The sequence below is a fragment of the Arachis duranensis genome, chromosome 5, assembly GCF_000817695.3.
Source record: "Arachis duranensis cultivar V14167 chromosome 5, aradu.V14167.gnm2.J7QH, whole genome shotgun sequence".
NCBI classification, from domain to species: domain Eukaryota; kingdom Viridiplantae; phylum Streptophyta; class Magnoliopsida; order Fabales; family Fabaceae; genus Arachis; species Arachis duranensis.
In genome coordinates, this window is record NC_029776.3 from 11,054,950 (window position 1) to 11,071,807 (window position 16,858).

Genomic DNA, 16,858 nt, shown 5'->3' on the forward strand with positions numbered 1-16,858 from the left:
TCCTCCCATTCTGTTCATCAACAATCTCAGTTCAAAACATAATTCATTCTTTTCTAAATAAATCAAACTTAAAACATATAATTTTTAAAACCAAATCTTTCTAAATAATTACCTCAAACAATTTTGGTAGCATCTCCTCTAAAACTTGAACTCTGCCACCCTTTTCAGGTCTCATCCAAACATTCCTCAAACCCTTTTTCAACTATTTCTAAATCTCAATCATTTTCGAAATTCAACCAGTTCTAATATCAAATTATTTTAAATCTAAGCATTTCCAATAATAAATCTTTTTCAAAATTAACCTAGCTCAAATATTAAATCATTTATAAAATCAAACTAATTCAAAATTAAACCGCTTCCAAAATTAGTTCATTTTCATATCTCAAATTATTTCCAAAGCCGGTTCATCTACATTATCAAATAACTTCAAAACCAAGAAAAATCACTTTTCATAATAATCAACTAAATAACTTTTTAAATTAATTTCTTTTCAACAATCACACACCACTCAAGCAATCAAGCAATCAGTCATTCAGTTCAACAAACAACCACATTTATAAGACAATCATAATCATAGACATATATTTCTCACATTAATATCTATTTATAACAACTCTATAAGATAAAATAAATTTTAAGAAAACCCCTACCTCTGAATAATCAAAATTAAGAGAAATTGAACTAAAGGCGGAATTGTGGTGTGACGACTGGTTAAACTGCAACCAGCAACATAGTAGCTTTATTCCTTTGAACAGAATCAACGACAGCTCTAGCAGCTACCTTCAATGACGACGGCAGCTGCGTAACTCACAGTAATAATTGCATTCAACATAAACACTTTAACGACAACCCTCACAACAGCAAGGAACAACTTAAGCGAACAAAGAAAACTCAGAAATGGGTGTAAGAACAGCGGCAGCGATGAAAAGGGTTCTGGCGGCCACGCGAACGACCTCAATAGATGGCAATGGCGGCTCTGACGTCGATGATAAGACGCGGCGATGGCGACAGCGGCGATCCCAGTTCTTCCTCTTCTCCTCCTCGAGCTCTCTCTCTCCTCAGATCCACTCTCCTCTACGGCGAACCAACGGCGGCGGCAACGAAGCTCCAGCAGCGACAAGGGCAAAGCGGCGCTGCAAGCAGCAACGCCGCCCTTTCCCACTCGCGATGGCGGCACCAAGTTGAGATGGAACAGCAACGGTGAAGGCTTCTCCTTCTTCGTGTGCCTCTCATCCATGAAGCTTCTCTCTCGCACAGTTGGTTTGGCGACAGGGCGTGGCGGCGGCGGCGTTGGACACGATCTTCCTCTCCCTTCCGACGCAGATCCCTTCGCGTGTGGCATGGACGGCAGTGGCAGCAGCTCCTCCCTCTCAACTCACCCTTCTCCCTCTTCTCCCTCTCCGCTTCTCTTTCTCTCTTCTTTACCTCGTTTCCTTCCTTCCTTGGTTCCCCCGATTTCGTTACTTTCCCTTTCTGAAATGTGTGTGTGCGTTTAGATTAGGTTATGTTTAGGAATTATATAATTAGGGTAAAATTAGGTTTTGATTTGGGAATTTAGGGTTAGGATAAAATATATATAAGTAATATAATAATTCTTACAAAATATTTGGGATAAAATAATAATTTAGAATTTAAATATAGTATTGTAAAAATTGATTTCGGAACACATAATTTTATTTATTAATTTACAAATGAATTCAAATAATTATTTTTAATTAAAATTATAGAATGAACATATTAATCATGTCTTATAAAATACATTTTAAACCTAAAATATTAACTATCTAAATTAAATCATATGACTTTTTATTCTTTTTCTTTCTTCGAGACTTTAATTTCAATTTATATAAAATAACTTATTATAATAAAAATTGTACATAAATATTAATTGTCTTAAATTTAAAGTATTTATAAAAATCAATTTAATCATTCCTAATAAATTAATCTCTAAGAGTTCAAACTAATAAAATAAACCATAATTTATTCATAATAAAAATTTCTTAAATTAAATTATATAATACTTCCATTACTAAATTTTAAATTTCAAATTATATGAAATAACAATTATAAAATTACACTAGAATATTAATTGAATTAACCCCAAATATTAGTAAAACTAATTTAATTACTCTTAATAGTTCAATTTATAAAATAAAAAGTTCAAATTAATAATAAGTCATAACTTATTCATAATAAAAGTTACTTAAATTAAAATATACAACTCTTTTTTTATTTTCAACTACTAAAATCATACAAAATATTTCATTATAATAAAATTACTTAAGAATATTAATTAATTCAAAGTAAATTTATCTTCAAGTCTCTTTAATGATTCTTAATACAATAATTTATAAAATTATAAAGTTTAAACTTAATAAGATAAAATCATAATTTATTCATATTTAAATTTTTCAAAAATGCGAGATGTTACAACAATCCTTGCCTTTTTTAATTTTCATTTTCAAATATATTCTTAAAATAATAATACCATTAGCTGTAACTCAAATTCAACATACATCACTACTAAGGTTTCAGGGGACTTATGGGCATCATGCACAGAAATATGGGTGATTTCTTATTAAGTAGCAAGGTCTCCAAATGTAGTCAACTCTCATGCTTATACGTGCAATCTGGTTATATAAATTCATATATTCATAGAAGATAGTCCAAAAAAGAAGTAGTTTCATCCAGAGATAAATCAATATGGCAATATTAATTAATTTATGCAAATTTTTCATACATATAAGCATACCATTTAATATAAACCCATCACAAATTTGGTTGAATCATGAATATTTATGATGCATCTAGGTAAGTATTAAACATAACCCTAAACAAGCCACTTGCATTGTGTGTAAACATCTAGATTATTAGAAAATTAACCATACATTATCAATGTTTTAAACGTAAGTTGCTCACCTTGTTCGATTGCTCACCTTCGACGACGACATTGTCGGCTACGTTTTCATGTGGATTTGATGAATTCTCATTACCGTCGGAAGATGGAACACAACCCAGCAGTTCAACCACATTGCACTCCATTAAGAAACTTCGGCAGGGTGATGGGCGTGAAAGAGGAAGCAAACTTGAGACCCCTTTATCTTGTGACGTCGACATCGGGAAGAAGGCACACACCCGATGCGCATTGTCCTCGCTGGACGTCCGGGTTGTTGCGGTGCCGCGAAGATCGACCAAACGATAGAGGAACGTGGTGCTGGGCAGTGGCCTGTGCGGACGACGACGCCGGTTGGAATAGAGTCGGACGGCGGGTGGTGATCGTGACGGCGCTGCACTGGCAAGATTCGAGGAGAAATGGAGAGAAGGGAGGTCACGTTGTATTGAGAAAGGGAAGTCGTTGTTGTTTATTTTATAACTGACGGTAATCCTAATTTGTTTCAAATTTCAAATTAGAAATAATGCAAAATTAATTAATTGCCCATAATTTAATTTTAATTTCAATTTAGTCCCCATTGTATAGATTGTAAAATATATATTGACTCCTCATACTTTCTCATATAAAAATACTCAATTATTAAATTTTTGTTGACTTGTCCAAAAATTAATCAAAATACAAAAATTATTCTTATCTCTTCCATTATCTTCAACTTTTTTAAACTTCAACTTAACTCTATTAGCAATAAAACCACCATTATCCATTCTTTTCTAAATCTTGAACATTATCATTTTAACCACCTTTAATTTTGTATTATAACAATAGTAACACTATTATTATTATCACCACTACCATTTCTGTCAACATTACCATCAACACACAACAAAAAAGTATAACAAAGAAAATGAGATGAAAAAAAGATACATATCAACTGATGAAACTAAAAAATAATTTTAGAGTATGCATCTCAAAAACAAAAAATAAGCGAAGCCAGATAAAAAATAAGAAATTTCTCAAAAATTAAAACTAAAATTAAAACAAAAATCATTATTTGGATATAAAAAATGTGGGAGATTAGAAAGTAGGTGACTGCGCTATAAAAAAATGTGGCAATGTTTTAAAAATGGTAATTGAAATACTTATATGGGAGCAAATCATTGTGAAAAAAGATAGTAGAAACGTGTTAGGATGTTGATTTGGAGAAGCTGGTAGAAAAGCATGACTGCAAAGGAATGAATGGGCTTGGAGAAAAATTGTAAGGGTTAAACAAAAAAATGAGGTATATAAAAAAATGTGCAAAGAAGGATGAAGGATGTGCATTGGTCATGGTAAGAACAAGAATGTGAAAAGATATGTGGGTAGGAAATAAAATACTGTAAAAAAAATTTTTAAGACTATTTAGCATTTCAAATCAAAAAGCGAGTATTATAGAAGAATGTGGTGTGTGGAATGCAACAACATGGATTTGGAGCCTCCATTGAAAAAGAGAGCGCTTTGAGAGAGAGAAAACACAATTGGGTGAGTTAAATAATATACTAAAAAATATTTTTTTATTTGTAGGTTTCAAAAATATCATGGCATAGACGTTCAGCTCAAATGAGCAATAGAATGTAAAATCATTTACAGAAATAGTACTAGAGAAGATGTTGGGAATGTCAAGTATAAAGCACGTATTTGATAATATTTCGAGAGAAATTGTGCCACCAAGAATTAAAATGCTAGCTTAGTTTATGATGATGGACAGATTGAATACAAAGGATATGTTGCTAAAAAAATATCATAAACCATGGAGAAAAAGGATGCATACTATACAGAGATGTGTCCAAATCGGTTAGTCATTTATTTTTACATTGCTAATTTGCTTTTCAGTTATGGTGGAAGATTTAAAGGGGTTATGGAGTATGTTGGGTAGGACCAAGTGATATAAAATCATATTTTGAAAATTGGATTAACCAAGATAGGTGTTGGTTTAGAAAAAGAAAGTGGTATAGGTATTTTTTTCCTATTATCTAGACTATTTGAGGATATAGGAATAAAAAGATATTTGAGAACAAGGTAGAGTTGTGGGAGAACGGATAGGAGAAAATTAGGACTATGGTAGAATATTAGAGGGTTGAGAATATTAAACAAAGGAAAGAAAGATTAACATGAGAATAGGTTGAATTAGGAGAAAAAGGATGGTGGTGGTGACAATGTGCTTTTTACATGCTAAACATGGGTATTCATATAATAGGAGGATACTTAATAACAACAAAAGAGACAGTAAAGTACCTTATATGAGAGATGATTAAATAGAAGACAAAAGGAGAGGCATTGATGGTGAGGCGAGAAAGGGCAATTCAAGTTATAATAGAAGAGTTAGGCATTAGTGGATAATAAGAATATGGTGGTAATAGCAAACTGAGATTTAAGCTAAGGAAAGAATAAAATCAAAAGGCACAAAATCACATAAGCACATGAATTCTTTGGGTATCTTTATATTAGATATAGTGATATTGAAATGGGATGTGAGCTAACACATGGGTATGGATTGCTGGAATAATTATATTGTTTATGCAAATCATGTAGGTGACCTATAGTAACACTTACTGAAAAGGATCACACAACGGATAAAATGTGAAGATTGGCAAAGATAAAGAAAATTCATCAAGTTTATGATATGAGTAAGGCTAGGAATCTTGGAGTGTTGAATGATCAAACTTAGGCGATACACATAGATGATATGATAACATTATTATTTAGTTAATGATTGTTAGTTAGAACTATGATTTTTTTTTTACCTTTTTTTCTTTATTTTACTATGTTGTGGAAATATCTTTTGCAGATTAGGTTATCCTTGATGATAATGCTGAGAAAATCTGCAATGGTAGAGCAGATTGTGTGTGAGTAGTGTGGAGTTGTAGAATGAACTTGAGAGAAGCAGATAATGGATTCAATAAAATGGTTAATCTCACTTTGACCAGTACAGTTTGCAACTATATATAATCCTACAAATAACTCTAGTTAATTGAACTTTTAACTATCTTAATTAGTTAAGTTAACCATCTTCCTAACTAACTTGTGCCAAAGTGGCACTTTACTCTAACAGACTCTCCAAAAACAGCCTCCCTTAAGTTCGGGATATCATACATTCCAAGCTTGTGATGAAATTTGCAGAAAGTCCCCAGTGCCAAGCTCTTAGTGAATACATCAGCGAGCTGCTCTGAAGAAGAAATTGGCATTAATTTGAGGGATCCATCTTGAACTCGATCTCGGACTGTGTGACAGTCGATCTCAATATGCTTCGTATACTCGTGGAACGCTGGATTGGAAGCAATGTGTAAGGCCAATTGATTGTCACAGAAGAGAGCTCTGGGCTTGTTGAGAGCAACATGCAGATCTTTTAGAATGTATGTGAGCTAACGTCCTTCACATGTGGCATAAGCCAATGTTCTATATTTGGCTTTCGCGGATGATTGTGACACTGTGAGTTGCTTTCTGCTCTTCCAAGACACCATAGATGAGCCTAAAAAGAAACAAATGTTGGAGACATATCGTTGTGTGTCTGGGCAAGTGCCCCAATCTGAATTGGAGTAACCATTGAGGGTTAAATTACAATTGAAGGAAAAGAGAATTCCTTTGGCTGGTCCTTGTTTTACATATCTTAGAATGTGCAGCCATGTTTTGAAGTGATCAATGGTTGCACAATTTAGATACTGACTCAGCTTATTTACTGTAAAGCTAAGGTCAGGGCGAGTGTTTGTTAAGTAGAGCAGCCTCCCTATAAGCCTACGATAGGGAGTGAGATACTCCAAAGGTGAACTAGAAAATTTAGAAAACTGAGTGGTATAGTTCATGGGTGTAGAAACAGGCTTAGAGTTTGTCATGCCAAATTCATCAAGAAGATCCATATCATATTTTTGTTGGTAGAGCACAATACCAGCCTTGCTGCGAGCATTTTCAAAACTGAGGAAATACTTCAAAACCCCAAGATCTTTAATTTTGAATTTTTCATCTAATAACTTCTTAACTCTATTAATCTCATGCATATCATTGCCAGCTAAAACCAAGTCATCTACATAGACAAAGATTACCGTAAATATTACGGCATTCCCTTTGGTAAAAAGTGAATGATCAGCTCTAGATTGTGACTAGTCGGAAGCCTTCAACACTGAGCAAAGCTTATGATTCCACTAGCGGCTTGCTTGCTTGAGGCCATAGAGGGATTGTTTAAGCTTGCACATGCTATTTGTTGGAGCAAAAAGGCCAGGGGTATCTTCATGAACACTGTTTCAAGGAGATCACCATGAAGAAAGACTGTGTTGACATCCAGTTGATGGAGGAACTAACCCCGCTGTGTAGCCAGAGCTAGAAGTACTCGAAAAGTGGACATTTTGACAACTGGGTTGAACGTGTCAAAATAGTCGAAACCAGCCATTTGTGTATACCCCCTTGGCGACCAATCAAGCTTTGTGCCTGTCCACATTACAGTCAAACCTTAACTTAGTCATGAAGATCCATTTGCACCCTACAGCCTTCTTTCCCTTTGGAAGAGTAGTAATCACCCAGGTCTTCTTATCCTCAAGAGCTTTGAGTTAATCTTGAATTGCACTTTTTCAACAATCATGTTGGATTGTGATTACACCACAAACTATCAGCAAGTGCACCGGGTCATATCAAGTAATAACTTACAGTGAGTGAGTGTCGATCCCACAAGGATTAATGGACTAAGCAAGCAATGGTTGACTAATTATTCTAGTTAGACAAGTGAAATTAAGAGTTTTGAGTATTAAATAGCATATAAGACAGTGAATTGGAGAATGAAACCAGTAAACGTGTGAGAAAATAGTGTTAGAAGTGAGTTAAGGCTTTGAAAGTGTTTAGATTTTCAGATTAACAATCATTATCATTTACCTTGATCATACAAAGATTCAATTCAGAGCAAACCCTAGGTGATTGAATTCTAATTCCTTGGCAATCCAATCTCTTCTAACCTAATCCACCATCGATTCCTTGATCAATTAATTATGTCAAAAGGTTAAGTTCAAATTCTGGTTTACAAGCCACACAATCCTTAAGAATCCAGAAATAATTCGATTATATGTCACGTATCACATTAAATCCAGATAATTGAAGAATTATGAGAAAATGATTTCAAGCTTTAATTTCAATGATGTAACTTTTCTAAGATTCAAAGGGATCCAATTTAGATTATGGTTATTTTTCAATATAAACGATGAAGAACGAAACGAATTCTTGAATATAAATCAATGCATTAATCAGGAGGAAGAGAACAAATATTTATTAATTCATCAATATAAATAGAACTCCTAACCTTAACAATGGAGGTTTGGTGGCTCATGATGCAGAGAAAATCCTAAAGTACCGAAGTGGAAAAGGAGAGCCTGCAGGAAGAATCTTTTTTCTTTTATATCTAATCCTAATTGATACTCAAACTAAAAATTCAAAACCTAATAATATCGTTTCTATTCATTTATTTTATTTTAAAACAAATAAAATCTTTCATGTGATTTCCAAGGGGACGTGGTCTCCACTCCTTATAGTGTTGCCGTCGCTAAACCCGGTGATATGGCATTTAGCGCCATCCATCCAGGGAGCTTGCACGCAATATGAAGGCCCCGGCACTAAATGTCGTATTGTGGCGTTTAGCGCCACCCTGGCCGAAGAGAATGGTAATTTTAGGGTGCCGACTCTAAATGACGGTGATGTGGCATTTAACGCCACCTTGGCAGCAACTTCTTCTCTTATTTTTCTACTTTCTGAATTTTGCCAAATTCCACCCAAATACTATTTGTACAAAATGAAATGCAACAACAACTTAAAGTAGCATCCAATAGAGAGTAAATCACCTAAATCTCTTAAGAAATCAACAAAATGCTAAATAAATCACTAGGAAAAAAATATAAATGAAACTCGTGTATTAGATTGCTTGTTCAAAAATGTATGGTTCAGTGATATTGCTTATGGCAGTAGAAAGAACTTTGTGTTTTATTGAGAGGTGGTCAAATGAGAGGCAATGTGAGAGAGGATATTTTGTTTTGAGAGGATTAGCATTGATTAAAGATTTTGAATTTACCTGCATACAATGAAAATCAACAAGGTATGCAGGAGGGAGCCTTATTCTATTTTATCTTTTAAGATCAGGAATAATGGTATGTGAGGGAGGTTCTAATGTTCTTATATTGTATGATCTATAGTATCCATGATTTGATCTAAAATAGGTGATGCAAGTGTATGAAATACATGAAGTATTTGGTCTTGGTCATCTAAATGTGTATGTCGATGTTGTGTATGGTCTTGATTATCTAAATGTGTATGTGTATGCTAATGCAAACCTGAAGAGTCATTAATGTTTAGTGTAGTTGGTGTTAAATGAGTATGAGTGTCGACATTGTAAGTATCAAATTGAAATTGTGTGTGGTCAAACACTGATGCATTAAATAGTGATCTAAAGTTTAGTTCTAGAGTGGCATTAATTGTTCTGAAAGGAAAAATGGACTCATAGAATACCACATCTCTGGACAAAACTATTTCTTTTGTAGTGATATCTATCAATAAGTATACCTTCATTCCCATTTTAAATCCTATGAAAACTGATTTTTTTGTCCTTGTGTGCAGTTTCTTTATATGATTGCTTAAGGTGCAAGCAAAAACCAAGCATCCAAATATTTATAGATGTTTGATTTCAAGTAATTCATTAAACAACATTTGATAGGGACTTTTGTCATTTAGAGAAATAGTCGAGACTCGATTCAAGATATGGATGGCATGAGCTATGGCATAGTTCCGAAATCAATTTGGTAGATTACTTAAAAAAATCATGGCTCTAGCCATATCTAAAATATCTTGATGCTTTCTTTCCACAATTATATTGTGGTGTCTCTACACAAGTGATTTGATGAATTATTCCTTTAGAATCATAGAAATTATGCAAAATAAATTCTTTGTCATTATCATTTCTAATACATTTATTGTTTTTTGAAATTGAGTGTCAATCAATTGGTCAAACTTGTGCACTAATGCTGAAATTTCAACTTTATTTTTCATGAAGTATGTCCATGTGAACCTGCTTTTATCATCTATAATAGATAGAAAGTACTTGTAACTATTGGTGCACGAAATTGTGATCATCAACAATGGCGCCAAAGACTTGGAGCTCTCAAACGTGAATAACACTTTGTCACAACTTCGCACAACTAACCAGCAAGTGCACTGGGTCATCCAAGTAATACCTTACGTGAGTAAGGGTCGATCCCACGGACATTGTTGGTATGAAGCAAGCTATGGTCAACTTGTAAATCTCAGTCAGGCGGATCCTAATGGTTATAATGGTTTTCAAATATAAAGATAAATAAAGCATAAAATAGAGATAGAGATACTTATGTAATTCATTGGTGGGAATTTCAGATAAGCGCATGGAAATACTGTGTTCCTTCTGAATCTCTGCTTTCCTACTGCTTCCATCCAATCATTCTTACTCCTTTCTATGGCAAGCTGTATGTTGGGTTTCACCGTTGTCAACGGCTACCTCCCGTCCTCTCAGTGAAAATGGTCTAAATGCTCTGTCACAGCACGGCTAATCATCTGTCGGTTCTCGATCATGTCGGAATAGAACCCAGTGATTCTTTTGCGTCTGTCACTATGCCCAACACTTGCGAGTTTGAAGCTCATCACAGTCATCCCATCTCAGATCCTACTCAGAATACCACAGACAAAGTTTAGACTTTCCAGATTCTATGGTGTGTAAAAATCCACTATTGAAAATACATAAGTGATGGTCCAGGCATGGCTGAATGGCCAGCCCCCATGAAGGTCTAAAATCGCATACACTGATTAAAGATCAATCAAAAGACTAATGGTCTAAGAGACACTGAATACAATAGTAAAAAGTTCTATTTATACTAAACTAGTTATTAGGGTTTACAGAAATAAGTCTAAGTGCAAAAATCCACTTTCGGGGCCCACTTTGGTGTGTGCTTGGGGTGAGCTTGAGCTTTACATGTGCAGAGACTTCTCTTGGGGTTAAACGCCAAGTTGTAACGTGTTTTTGGCATTTAACTCTGGTTTGTGACGTGTTTTTGGCGTTTTACTCCAGAATGCAGCATGGAGTTGGCGTTGAACGCCAGTTTGCATCATCTAAACTTGAATAAAGTATGAACTACTATATATTTCTGGAAAGGCTGGATGTCTACTTTCTAAAGCAATTGAGAGCACGCCATTTGGAGTTCTATAGCTCTAGAAAATCCATTTCGAGTGCAGGGAGGTCAGAATCCAATAGCATCAGCAGTCCTTTTTCAGCCTAAATCAGATTTTTGCTCAGGTCCCTCAATTTCAGCCAAAGAATACCTGAAATCACAGAAAAACATACAAACTCATAGTAAAGTCCAGAAATGTGAATTTTGCATAAAAACTAATAAAAACATCCCTAAAAGTAGCTAGATCTTACTAAAAACTACCTAAAAACAATGCCAAAAAATGTATAAATTATCCGCTCATCAACTATCAACCGATTAAGTAGCTAAATGTATAAATTATCCGCTCATCAACTATCAACCGATTAAGTAGCTAAAGGCCCCAAATATCCATGTGGATGATGCCAAAACATTTAGCAAATTTGGTGGTGCTGATGGGAAAAGCAAGTTTATTTTGTTTTGAGTTGTGGCATGGTTCACATGGATCATTCTTCATCTTTGGCTTTAAGAGTTTATAGTATTTATTCATAATACCTAACTTATCACTTGATATATGCCCTAACCTACTGTGCCATGTGGCTACAGTATCTTCTTGAGTAGTGACTGTATTAACTTCGTGGGTGCATGCTTTATTGTCTAACATAAATGAGTAGGACTCGTTGATTTTCAAAATATAGAGGCCACTTTGTAGCTTAGCAGTGCCAATAATCCTCAACTTCTTTCGTTCCTGAATCTCACAAGTAATCTCATTAAACAAGAATAGATGTGGGAGTGTACTAGTAGCTTTAGAAACTAAGATTAGGTTGAAAGAAAATGATAGCACATACAGTACATCCGTTAGATATAACTTGGCAGAAAAATAAATTCTTCCACAAATGGTGGTAAAACTTTTTGAACCATCTGGCAATTGAAGAATGATTGGATTAACTTGATAGTAATTTTGAAAAATACTTAGTGTACAAGAAACAAGGGCAATGCCCCCCCCCCCCCCCCGGCCCCGGCGCGTATCAAGTATCTAATTTGTAGCCTTCAATTTGTTAGTTACAGATAGGATGTAGTGAGTACCTTCAGATGGTGCTTGATATGTAGCATTTGTTATATTTGTATTTTTAACAAGATTTCCATTATAATTTTGGAACAATGCAATTAAAGGTTGATTTTTCTCTTTTGAAAACAAAAAGTCTAAGCTGTCATTACCTACCGAATTCGGTTCACTACTTTTCTTCAAATCATCAGTAACGATTATGTTGTTGATGGCTTTAACATTAGGTTTTACAGTTTGCTTGTAGAGAGGAGGAAACCCAAGCTTGTGATAGCATGTATCAACAAGAGGGCCTGTTTTCCCACAATGTGCACATTTTTTCACTAGTCCTCGACCACCAATAGCTCTTCCTCTGCATCCTCTTCCCCTCCCCCTTCCTCTATTTTCGTCTATTTGTCCATGATTGAATCTATTATTGTCAAAATTAATGGAATTAGCAATTGCATTGACCAAGATCCATCCTTCCCCTTAATCCAAATGCATCATTTGTCATTCTTGTTGAAGCAGTAATGAAAATGTTACATTCACATTAGGGAAGGTTTTCATGAGCATAATTTGTGACCTGATGCTGGAGTACTCGTCATTCAATCCTTTCAATAGTCTCACTAATTGAGTACGGTGCCAATAATCCCTCATGACTGCTAGATTGCATGAACAAGTTCCTTCACAATTGCATGTTGGAATCGATTGAAATTCTTCCCACAATCCTTTTAGTTCAGTAAAGTATCTAGTAATTAAAGTGTCTCCCTTCCTAGTTGAGAACACTTCTTCCTCCAATTCAGCTATACGAAATAGGTCTCCTTGGTAGAATCTATATTTCAGATCCTTCTATAACTCATGAGCTACATTACGCCACAAAATACTATGCAAAACTTCATTGCTAATGGATGCGTGGAGCCAACAAAGCACTATGGTATTACACCTATTCCATGCCTTATATGTGATATCTGTTCTTTCTGGTTTTGGTAAGGAGCCATCAATAAAAGGTTCGAAGTGAGAGGATTACTAGATTTTTTCCAAGGTGAAGGTAGTATGGACTCGAAGGATCTTGAAGCAGATTTTGACTTGATCTTGCCGATTAAGTTATTTGATTTTGCATCATGGACAGTTGATTCATGAATCTGGCCAGATTTTGAAGATCAAATTCTCTAAAATTTTTATTCTCCGTTGGTGTGTTCGAACTTGGCTCTTGATTAACCATCGATTTTGCTAATTCATCAAAATTGGACGCAATTTGCAGGTTTTGAATTCCACGCTTCTTCTACTTCATGTTGGAAGGATTTTACAGAGGTGTCACCGTTGTAACTCGCTGTCCACGCTCACTGTACTATGAGAAAATCTACAATGGTAGATCAGATTGTGTGTGAGTAGTATGGAGTTACAGAGTAAATTTGAGAGAAGTAGAGAATGAATTCAACAAAATGATTAATCTCACTTTGACTAGTACAGTTTGCAACTATATATAAGTCTACAATTAACTCTAGTTAATTAAACTCCTAACTATCTCAATTAGTTAAGTTAACCATCTTCCTAACTAATTTGTGCCAAGATAAAACTTTACTCTAATTAACTTTCCAAAAATATTAGTCATCTAATTATTATTGTCCAACAAATGCTGAAGGGGATATCTAGCTTTTTGGGTTTACGGGTCGAATTTGTACCAGATAATCTAAAAAAATAATTATTCGCATATTATTATTGGTCATCTTTTTCAACTTATAGTTGACAAACCAAATATTAGTTCTTGTTTTATTCATATTATTTGATTCAAAATTAGCTTTCTTTTTTTCATTGTACATCCAACTATTAATGATCATGGTGTGCTTCTTGAGAAAATTTTTTATTTAAATAAACAATTTATTATTTATCAGTTTAAATACGAATATAAAAATATGTCATTTTATGTATTTAGTTGTATTTTTGAAGTAAAAAAAAATAACAATAAAAAATGTATTTTTGCACACTTTTACTATAAAAATGAGACAAAATTATTTTTTCATTTTCACAGTATAGACATATAAAAATACATTTTTTTTTTGTTTTTCTTGACTGCAAAAACACAATTAAATATTAACGATATATTTCTATTTAAATTGATAAATAATAAATTTTTTATTTAAATAAAAAGCCTTTCTTGCATAGTGATCAAAATCGAATCAGTCATCAGACCGACTGATTCGATCGAAAAACTATTGAACCGGACCTTACCCCTTGTCGCTGTGAATTAAATATATAATAATCGGTCAACGGTGGTCTTCGAACACGAAGTGGCAAGAATATACACCCTACCTCTTGCCGCTGTGCCATCAAGCTTCTTCATAATATATAAAAACTAAACATAATAACCATGAATGAATTTTTATTTTTTTATCCTTTTAAATATGAATTACATAGATACCAAACAAATAACAATATCTATTATACAAATATATTGATATATTGATATTGATTGTGTTATCTTTTGTTTTTTCTCATTCATTTAAATTGAAAAAATATTTTGTATTTATTATCTATTTTTACACCATAAATTATATCTAAAAATTGATATTTAATTAATTATTAATATATTTTTTGAAAACATGCACTTACTTTTTTATTTTTATTTTTATAATTTATATTTTTATTTAATTATGACCAAATCAACTGAGTAAATTAATAATTCATCAATTAAATTAGTGACCATATAATCCAGTTATATGACCGAATTAATTATCAGTTCGATTCTGATAACTATACTTTTTTGAAATGATTGTAGTCACCCAAGTCTTTGTTTTTGCTATTAGTTCGTTATATTTTCTTCCATGTTTTATTCTCTTATTTTCTTTTATTATAATATTCAGCTCTTTTGCATTCTTCTTTATTTTGGTGGCTGCAACCTCAGGGTATTAGTTCTTTTTTTTTTCAATGCTTACATCTATTGATGGAATATGAGTTTTTTTTTTTTTTCATATTTCAAGTGGATTGTATAACTTCAACTCTACTTTCAAGCTTTGTAACTTTACAAGAGGATTATGAAACACTGATATTTCAAATTCAATTAGCGGGTGAAAAAAACAAATACGAGAGGATAATGATGATGAACAACATTATGTATTCATTGTAGCGTGATACATTACATACGAAGTAATTAGGATATTTAGGATGATTAAGCAGTTAGTTATATAAACATTACCCTTATTTATTAGTTATGTAAACAATGCAAATGTTACTTGATATTTATATGAAAAATAGATCTATATTTGTTCTTTTCTATATTTTGTTGAATTATACTTATATAAGCAAATCAGGTTTTAATAGTATCTAGTTTATGTGAAATTTTAATAAAATTTATAATTAGAAAAGTAGTGATACCCACTAGTTTGGCAACCGATTTTTAAATTAAGCATTGCCATCAATTTATGGATAGATTACTAATGTTGTAAGTGTGAAAATATATAAAATTAGTCTTATATTAAAAAAATATAAAAAATAAAAAATTTATAAGATAATAGATCATTAATTTATTATTATGCAGATCTGATAAAAGTGAAAAGTGCAGACCCTCTTTTAGATACAGTATATGGTGGACGTGGAAGCAAATGAAGGTCGTATTAGTACTGGTGAAGAAATGCAACACGTGTAATTATTGGTTAGTTTTCAGATGGGAGTTGAGAGCATTAATCAGGTGAGTTTTAGGAAGTGCCTGTCACAATGAGGCGCAGCATTAGCCTCGTCCTTTTGGGCTTGCTGTTACGTGGAGAGTGTACCGCGTGGCTCGCTTTATTCACAGATGTGAATAAGTGACGTAAGAGTTCACCGTCAAAAGAGAGTCTGCGTTTTTTGTGAATGTTACTATTATCCATGTTTGGGGTATAATTTATAATTATCCAAATTATTTATACTAAAATTTGTTCTTCATGGGATGGGTTTTTGGAAGAATGAAATTTGGGCTTTTGATGTAAGCTTCAGAAAATAAGGACCCCATCATTATTGTTACTTAAAAAAAGACCAACCATTATAAACAATGGTTCTGGACAAACAAAAATAACTATTATTTCAGGCCCTCAAAATTGAAAATAAAAATAAGATGCATTTCTATTAGAGTATAGTACTATTAATTAATAATATTGTCATTTCTTAATTAATTAATAACACTTGACAAAAAAAATTAATTCATAATGTCACCTTTAAATTATAAAATTTTGTTACAAACCAACATTATATAAAGAGTACTATGTTTTAACTCTTATTTATGTATTCATCTTTAAAATTTTTTAATAACAAATGATATTTTTTAAGAAATTAAAAATATACAATAAAAAAATTTAGAAATCCCATTTTAGCTAATTTATGTTATAATTAAGCCGTGTAAAATATTATTATATTTTAATTAATTGAATTAAAACAATTTAATTAAAAAAGATCAAATTTAAAAAAAAGTTCAGTAAAATTAATCCAAAAAATTGACTTAATACAAGAGACATTAATGTTATTGTATACGATGAGAAGTCATTGATTTCTTGTCTTAAAATAGAGAGTTTGTTGGACACACTAGAGAGTTTGGTGGCTTGCCTCCATTGAGACAACGATTTTGAAGCATGGATGATAGCATGCAAAGGTACTTATTTTTTGCAGTAACAAAGGGATACTAACCTTTCAAATGTTATTTTAACAAAAATAATTATCTTTCAAGTACTGTTAATGTCATCGTCTTTCTGGCAGAACTCAGCTAAATATCCCATATCCCATTCG